The sequence below is a fragment of the Priapulus caudatus genome, unplaced genomic scaffold (genome assembly GCF_000485595.1).
Source record: "Priapulus caudatus unplaced genomic scaffold, Priapulus_caudatus-5.0.1 Scaffold425, whole genome shotgun sequence".
Classification (NCBI taxonomy): domain Eukaryota; kingdom Metazoa; phylum Priapulida; class Priapulimorpha; order Priapulimorphida; family Priapulidae; genus Priapulus; species Priapulus caudatus.
The window spans coordinates 363,851-371,979 of record NW_014577486.1 but is presented as its reverse complement, the minus strand read 5'-3'; the positions used below and the strand labels follow the sequence as shown (position 1 = coordinate 371,979).

Sequence of the window (8,129 nt, the reverse complement as noted above, 5' to 3'; positions counted from 1 at the left end):
GTCCTGTTCTCTGTGCTCTCCCTTTCTTCTCTCTCTCTCTCTTGCTCTCTCTCATCTCTCATCTCTCTCTCTCTCTCTCTCTCTTTCTCTCTCTGCTTGGCACTCTCTCTCGCGCGCGGCGCGCTCTTTCTCTCTCTCCCTCCCCCCTCTCGTCTCTCTTTCTCCCTTCCCCCTCTCTCTCTCTCCTCTCTCTCTCTCTCTCTCTCTCTCTCTCTCTCTTTCTCCTCTCCTCTCTCTCTCTCTCTCTCTTTCTCCTTCCTTCTCCCTCTCCTATATATAATATTAATATAATATATAATAATTACGTAGTAAAAACTCAATAAGCATTTTGAAGCAATATATCCTCTTCAAAAATCGCAGTTAATTGATTATTGATATTTACTGTGTTCGAAGTCGCCCAACACGTGTCCGAAACATCATATCCATACATGGGCACGTAAACGTTCAAAACAAAAAACACAGGGCAGATAGTCGATCCTCCCCGCGTTCAGTATAATAACCAAACCAACAGGTCATTCCATTACAAGTAGCAACCTGCAGCTACAAAATCTCCAGTATGATGCGCGTACGTGAGCGATTCGCACCAACCGAGTGCCTTCTTCTAGTTATTGTTGTGACCCCTCCGGCACACCCAGCTATGGTCCTAAGACACCGTGGCCGCTCGCTGTGGCCATTAGAAATTACATGTTATTAATGTATTGATGTGTAAGTAAACTCTAAAGCCTCATGCTGTGACAGTAGCAACAACCCGTCTTCACCGCGCGTGCCCGTCTCTGCTTCACTTCCTCCTCCATACAAATCCCTTCCGCGCCATTGTTCAATCTCCTCCCCGGTGTCCCCGCGCTCTAAACCCTCACCTAAAAACCCCACTATCACTCGTAACGCCGACCAGCCCCTTCGGTGAGACGGAATAGTCTAAAGCTACAGTACGTAACTCACAAAAAAATAAACTACTTCGCAGTAAGTGACATGTCCCTTAGGGGCACATTACGACACGTACAACTCGGAACCGACTACTCGGTAATGGAACAAGACTGGTGAAATAAGAATACACGACAGCGCAGGTTCGGAGCACAGAGGGATACTCATTGCCACGTCAAATTAGGCATCCTCTCGCCATCTATCGTAGATAATAATTCATATGCCGGCACATCTGTATGTTATTATTGTAACAGTGAACACCTGCATTTTATTAAATAGTATTATAATACTTAGAAGTGAATTAATATAATACAACTACCTATACAGAGCAACCATTTATTTGGATTACACAATTGTAAAGGCTTGCCGCGCCGAAATTCCCATGGCTTACACTTTGAAGTATGTATTTCAATATAATTATACATATTACAATGTAAGAAACAGTGAGGGAGATAGCCCCCTGATAGTACGGGCAGACCAGAGGAGAGAAAGAGAGCGAGCGAGAAAGATGGCGAGAGAGAGAGCGAGAGAGAGAGAGAGACGAGAGAGAAGAGAGAGAGAGGAAGAGAGAGAAGAATGAGAGAGTGAGAGAGATATATAGAGTAAGAGAGCGAGGCGAGAAGAGCGAGTGAGAGAGAGAGAAGAAACGAGAGAGAGCGCGAGAAGAGAGAGAGCAAGAGAGAAAGAAAGATAGAGAAGAGAGAAGACAGAAGAGAGAGAGAGAGAGAGAGAGAGAGAGAGAGAGAGAAGAGAGAGAGAGAAAGAGAGAGAGAGAAGAGCAATAGAGAAAGAAAAGAGAAGAGAGAGAAGAGACGAGGAGAGAGAGAAGAGAGCGAACCGAGATTTCCTAAATCCCGACCGTAGCTTAGGATGCAGCTAATATTTTAAACACAGACGACGAGTCTAACAAAACATCGAGACAGGAAAACACGAGGAAAGGAATTATGCAACCGTAAAGCCAAACCCTAATCATTGCTCCGCACGCCGTCTCCAACTCACTGATCCTGATCCGCCAATTCCCAACTCCTTCCTCTTCCCTCGTTCTCACTCTCCCGTTGCCTCTGCAAAAGAAACCGCAGAACAGAACAACAACAACAACAACAACACAACTAACAACAACGACGACGACGACCGACAGGACGAGCGATGAGACGAACGACGATGAAGACGACGACGAATGAAGAACGACGACGAATGACGACGACGACAGGCCACATCCACCCCCACGTGCAGACAGAAATCAGCGATCATTGTAATAACAACACTGGGCGAGTAGGCAGGAAGCTAACCCATCGCGCGACTCCAATGTGGCATAAAGCCGTGGTTCCCCCGTCCGCCACGCAACCAGGCGCAAGACTCGTGCACAGTCACACGAGTCGGATGCTGGTGTTGCCTCCCCGACGAGAGGCATTGGGTTTGTCCAAATCGGCAGCCCAAGCTCCTTAGTACACTGCGCGCATGCGGGCGTGTACCTCTCACGCCGCATGTCTACAGGTGGTACGTGCATCGCACCGCGTGTACGTGCGCCGCGGCAGCGTGTACGATTCCGTGCACTGCAGCTGCTGTACGGCACGCACGCGTGTAACGTGCCCGACGCGTATACGTGGACGCCCCATGCGTGTATGTGTGCGCACGCGTGTTACGTGCAACGCGATGCGTGTCACCTGCAGCGCGCTGTGCGGCAATGTCCATCAAGACGTGGTTAGACGGTTAGGTAGGGTAGGGTAGGGTGGGGGTTCCAGTGCAGGGTTAGGGGATCGGTTAGGGTAGGGTAGGGTACGGGTTAAGCCCCCTTTTCCCGCCACTCATGATTTCCTCTTCCACACGCCAGTAAGATTATCTTTGTGTGGATCCCACCACCTATATAAAGCGCTTCCGAGATATCTACCGAATGAGTAATAATTGTTGAAGTATACGTCAACTGTATCAGCGTAGACCCGTCCACGCCCGGGGGATAGCAAAGCACCCCATTATTTGCCCCACAACCTCGCACGAGTACCGCACCACAGGCGCAATGACTCGTGCACAGTGTGACCAGAGTCAGGAATTAGCGAAGGCAGTGAATTACCTACGCGTGGCCTTCCCACGTGTTCACAGTACGTGAGTTATCTGCCGTAAGCACAGATCATCTGTGTACGGCAGATACACTCACGTCTGATGGGTGTGCTACACCTGGTTGGCACTACAGCCTCCCCGTTGACACGCCCGAAGGCCCATCCCACCACGCGTACGCCTAAATCCACTGCCCCCCCTTGGTAAATACCTGAGCTCTGTCACTGCCCGCACGAGTCATTGCCCCTGTACGTGCGGGAGCCTCGGCGAATTTGGCCAATAATGTCTATACTCCAATCCACACCACGTACGCTCGCGTCGACGCTGCACGGCGCGTCGATTCGAGTTGGCGCAACCTCGCGCGTCGCAGTGCAACCCCGCGCTGCACAGTCATAGAACTGTTGATACACGCACGGAAATTTAGTCAATTCCCCCCATACGCAGAACACAAATTTTGTTTTACTAATGTCTATCCACTCCAGAAACCACACGATGTACATTACAGTCTATACCTCCATACCCACCAGCGAATATCTACAACACTGTGATGGTCCAAGACTTAACACGTAAATGGCATACCCCAACCAGTTTTAACAAAGTCAGTGCATATATGAGCGTACTAATTATAGCTGAAACGTCGTTACAAGAAGTTCATAAATGAAGAAGCATAGTAGTTATAGCTGTAGGTCTTGAGCATGAAACCCCCTTACTAAACAATCATATAATGTTATATGAACAAAACATTATATCTATCCCCCTACATATCTTATATTATTTTACATGGCAACAGCCTCACGCACATGCACAACGCACCCGCTGCGCACACACACAAACACACACACACACACACACACACAGTTCCCCACACACACAACACACACACCCACACACCACACACACCAAAGTTGGGCAGTGTAAACGAACAGGCTTAAACCTCACAAACAACCACGATACAAAAACGCAGTGCGTGCGACCAGTTCAAACGCAAAAAAGAAAAAAACAAAACGTTACGCGTTTCGTTGTATGTGTCTCGATTAAAGAATTCACAGGTAAACCCTGATAAATACCCCACTATTAATACTGTAATGTACACGTATATGTATACGTCGTGAAGACATCTGGTAGAATATTTAAAAAAAATGCAGCGTGTGTTAAGTGAGTCCGTGCGCGGCGCGTGTGTGTGTGTGTTCCGGATGCACGATCAGCCAGTAATAATAGAGATCTCTATCTAGTACCACTCGCCGATAGATGGAACGTACACGTGAGGTGACAAAGGCAGCGCTGACGTCATATTAACAAATGTTCGTCGTAACATACCACCACATTCAGATCTATTCTGTTTCTCCATCCTCTTCCCTTCTCCTCCTCCATCTACCATCCCCCACCTACGTCTCTATCCCTACTACCCTCTTCTTATCTTCTCTAATCCTCTCCACTCTTCTCTGCCCCTACTCCCACATATCTTCTCCTACCCTTCTCCTCATGCTTCCTCGTCACATCCCCCACATTTCTTACCCTATCTTCGCCGTCCCAAGCTCTCAGTCCCCTCTCGCCGTCAGTCTCTGTTACAATTTAAATTAGTCCTGCAACATCTTCCACTCGGCTCCTCCTCATGCCTCTCCCTGCTTAGTGGCTTTTTGTTTGTGGCGTTCATAGCGAGAGGAAAAGTGAGTTGTAGGAAAGGCTCGACTCCTTTCTGACTGCCCTAGCGTTAGGAGGAGATCACAGTAAACTCAGAGTGGCATAATAGAACGCTTGGCAGTAACGCTCTGGAGACGAGTGTTGTTAGCAGTGTTTGTTAGGTCAGCTTCTCATCCCCTGACAGTTAACAAGGGGCGATCTCCGGCTTACAGAAGACGGGGGGGGGGTGAATATTTGAATGAAAAGCCGTGCCACAGCACGGCGGTGCTTACGGGTCCCCCCCAATTTTTTTTATTTTTTTTTTTAGCTAGCTATTTCCCCGCATGGATGGGCATGGGATGTACTCGGTGCGATGGAATGGGAATGCGATGGATATGGGATGGGATGCGTATGCGATGTGAAGTATGGGATGCGATTGGAAGGAATAGCAATCGGGATAGGGATAGATGGGAGGGAGTGGATGGATGGATATATGGATGAAGAATGGGACATGCATGGATAGATGGATGGATGGATGGATAGATGGATAGATGGATAGATGCTAAATGAATGGGATAGATGGAATGGATGCATGGATTGGAATGGATCTGGATAGGATAGATACCCCGATAGATAGACTAAGAATAGATAGATAGATAGATAGATCAGTATAGAGTAGATAGATAGATCGATAGATAGATAATAGATATGATCACACTAGAATAATAAGCTAGATAGATAGATAGATACGATAGATAGATAATAGATAGATTAGAATAGCTAGATAGATAGACAGATAGATAGAACTAGATAGATAGATAGATAGATGATAGATAGATAGATAGATAGAATAGATAGAATAGATAGATAGATAGAAGATAGATAAGATAGATAGATTTTTGCAGTAGTCTCTTTCAACCAAGTGGCACCACTAGCGCTTTATTCCCGGCAACGCCGGGTGTCCTAACTGCTATCACATAGTGTGTCGCGTGCGTGGCGTGCGTGTGTAAATACTATCAAGAGTAAGTACCTAATAAACATCTATAAACATGTATAACTCTAATATAACCACATCTTATAAGATGTTATATACCCTGCTTGATACCATATAACTAATTGTTGTATGTGTTGTGCGCATCATGGGAGTTTAGGAGCGCTATTATGAACGCAAGCAGTAAATTTCAGCTGTAAAGCGGAACGAAGTTGACTCGCCAATATTTTATAGGAAGAAGCTGCCTAAGACAAATAGTGTCATAGGAGAGCGTATATGCGTATGTCGTATTTGTCATAGATGCAAGCAGAACAGGTTGGTTTGTTCGTACGCGCGGGGTGGGAGGTGTATTTCGTCATCACCGTGCGAAAATTACGAAAGAAACCCATTATAAAAATTACTCTGCACACGACGGTAGATATACACGAAAGATGGTTATATTCAGTTATATTCAGTTAATTCATCCATTACATGTCGCTTAACACCCGATTTCCACACGTCGGTGGATACACTAAAAGTGAAGAGTTAATGATTTATAACATGTCGCCCTGCACCCGATTCTCACACGAAGGTAGATGCACGAAAGGCACTTATACACAGTTAATTATTTACTTACAGCCTTGCAGTAGATTTGCACACAGCCGTAGCTGAGTCCTTCACGAAGAAGATGCAAGGGGCGTGTCACCGCAGTCGTTAATTATTAATGATAACAATTTATTCGACGGCTAATTAGCTGCCCGCCGCCTTCGTGCCGACCACGCCCTACCACGAGTCGTTGTCGTCGTTCGTAATTGTCATCGTTGTCTTCAGGTGTAATTACAGGTGTGCATCGGGGCGTCACGCCTTGCAGGTGTGGCGTGCACCTTGTGCTTCGTTCTACTGAACTCGTGTTCTGGTTTCGCGTGTACGCTAGCAAGCGGTTGTGATATTGGCGGGTTGGTTTGAACGTATACGCAGAAATCTGATGAGGATCCCAAAATCTGAAGGTCAGGAGAATATAGCGAGGCACAGAAATGTAGAATACACATGTAGAGAGTATGGTCGCAAGTATGAGTGGGATGCACGAGTACTGTAAAAACATTGCATAGCTCTCAAGTAAATATGAATGTGTTTTTAATGTTAAAGTGATTTTCTAATATTTTCTCTATAAATAACGTTTATGTAAATTTATGGCGGCTGACGGACTTCGCGTCTGGCGATATAATAGTTTATAATATATATATATATGCGTGCGTGTCACTATATGTGCGCGTGTGTACGTCGTATACGTGCGTGCGCGTGCGTTAGTGCGTTCGTGTGTGTTTGTGTGCGTGTGCGTTCATGCGTGTGTGTGTGCGTGCGTGTTCGTGTGCGCGCGCGTGTGTGTGTGTGCGTGTATACGTGCCTGCGAGCGTGCGTTCGTGCGTGTATGCGTGCGTGCACGCGCATGCGTTTTGTGTTATATGTGTCTATGTTCTATATGTTATATGTGTTTATGTTCTATATGCTATATGTTATATGTTATATGTTATATGTGTCTATGTTCTATATGTTATATGTGGCTATGTGTTTTTGCACTGTTCTCAACGTACAATGCTATACGTATAGAGTATATGTATTAAAGAGATCTGTATATGTATATAAATGTATATAGAGAACCGTAGTGTAATATCTCTTTTTAATAAAAAAAAAGCGAACAGCGAATCCACGCATCGTACGAATTTAAAGAAAAATATATCGCATTCGCATTTTTTTTAATTTCGCGTTATTCGACTACAAACGGATGTCGACGTCATTGCGTCTCAGCCGACGTCGCCGACGACGACGACAAACATCATCAGGGGCAGCAGCTTGATTAACCGTATCGCACAGCGCTCCATTATAATGATGATGTGATCTCAGCGTCGGCATAAGAGACGACGTCGCCACGCATCTCTCCGCCGATCTCCGCCGTCGTTTTTATCCCGACAAGCATATCATGGCGAATCGTTAATGGCGCAAAGTAGCTCGTATCAGGTCGCCCGAGCTTAAGTATTAGATGAAGACAGCACTAATGGGGGACGTTACGGGGGCACCGGCGGCGGCTCGTCTTCAGGCAGAGGTCAGTTCATGATGACGGTGGGCGTGTGTAGCATGCGCGAGTAGCAGCAGCAGCAAGATCGGGTCGGATTTCTGGGATTTTTGATTGTCTTCGGCTATAATAAATATTATACGAATATTCTGCTATTGTACATATACGAATAGTGAAATCACTTACGGTGGAGGATTGGTAGCATGCGGCTCAGACACTGGTCCTGCTATAGATAGATAGATAGATAGATAGATAGATAGATAGATAGATAGATAGATAGATAGATAGATAGATAGATAGATAGATAGATAGATAGTTAGTTAGATATATAGATAGATGGATAGATAGAAATATAGATAGATAGATTAATAGTTAGATAGATAGATAGATAAATAGATAGATAGATAGATAGACAAACAGATAGATAGATAGATAGATAGATAGATAGATAGATAGATAGATAGATAGATAGATAGATAGATAGATAGATAGATA

General features: G+C 45.6%; 1 protein-coding gene across 1 annotated transcript in view; it reads left to right on the top strand.

Annotated features, from left to right (window-relative positions):
- The window catches only part of LOC106810270 (SLIT-ROBO Rho GTPase-activating protein 1-like), a 72,800-nt gene that overhangs the window by 45,904 nt on the left and 18,767 nt on the right, over positions 1-8,129 (top strand). The gene's annotated exons all lie outside the window — the stretch shown is intronic.